Raw genomic sequence first — 1,433 nt, 5'->3', positions numbered from 1 at the left:
TAATAGCAGACTATTGGTTGCATATTTACTGCTTATACGCTGGGATAAAGCCTCACTTTAAGGATTATGAATGTGAAGCTTCATAATAAAAAGTCTAGCATACAGACTTATTGTGTGTGATGGAAGTTTAAAAAAAGAAATCCCAATCTGCACCACAGACATGCAAGTCTGCAAAGTATTGCAGCCGTTTTTCATCAGGGCCTGAGCGACAGCCTGTACACCTTTAAAAAATTATTTATTTTCTTATTTACCTCTAAATAGCTTTTTTTTTTTCCAAAACTGCATTATGGCAGCAAGCTCCAGCAATGGCCCGCTCACTCCTGCCTGTGTCAGGTTGAAAAAGGAAATCATTAATATAACATTAGAAGCTGGCTGTGAACTCATAACTGCCCTGGGCACACATCAACATACATGCAGCAGCGTTCAGTGCACATACACCTTCCCCCAGGTTGAAATGTCATCCTTCACTGTCATTACATTTCTGCCCCCATTAACTATTGATTATCTCCACTTCAGCATTTGGAGCCCTGCTGTGGAAATGGCCCTCGCGGCTTGCTACGGATCAGGCGGAACAGAAGTGCTCCCCTCCTCCTCCTCCTGGGTTTTTACGCTGAAAAGGGAGCAAAGTCAGATTCGCCAAGGGGCGAGGGTAAAGAGGGACAAGCCGGCAGGGACACGGAGAAACAAGGAGTGACTGCACTGTACCCCCACCTGCCCACTAGCAGCACGGTTGAGCGGACGACTGGAGGTTAACTTGTTCTTTTTTTTTGCACCCATGAGAATTTTGCCACAGCATGTGTTGAATATTTACTGTGAGGTTCAGCTTCGCTTCTGTTTTCTTTCAGGAGAGTGCAGGTAGAAAAGTTTGTTTGGGCAGGAGCTGCATGCCCTCTGCCACAAACAAACTGCATCCTTAATACTATGGAGTAGTTTGTGCAGAGTTGTCTTCGCACTCCTGCTAGTCTCTATGTGGCTGTGTCCTGCTAATGGACTCCCTCTATTTTTTTCTATATTTCAGCTGTTGAATGTTTTACACGTACAATCTGTGGAAGCAAATTCAGTGTTTGGGGGATAAAAATAAAGAATAAAAGTTGATCTTACGACCTTATTAATATCACTTTGTTTATGAGGTTTGTTTCCAAGTGTAGAAAACTGAATCACACCAGAAGGCTTCAGAATCCCTCATTTCTACAAAGGGAATAAAAAACACAAATCCTAAACAGTGTATATTCAACAAAATAGCTTCAACACTCTGAGATATTATCCATAATTTCGGCTAAGTAGGTATGTGTGGTATATACAATTATGGCTTAAAGCCACGAGTACACAAGGGAGAAATCCTCAAGAGTCCAGGTTTATATTTATGACTCGGAGAAATCAGCAAAAACATGGAATTCTTTCTCCACCGACAAAATTAGAACAAAAGCAACCAA

This window comes from Simochromis diagramma, unplaced genomic scaffold, assembly GCF_900408965.1.
Source record: "Simochromis diagramma unplaced genomic scaffold, fSimDia1.1 OVJJ01000481.1, whole genome shotgun sequence".
In the NCBI taxonomy this organism is placed as follows: domain Eukaryota; kingdom Metazoa; phylum Chordata; class Actinopteri; order Cichliformes; family Cichlidae; genus Simochromis; species Simochromis diagramma.
Note: the sequence above shows the minus strand (reverse complement) of the source record.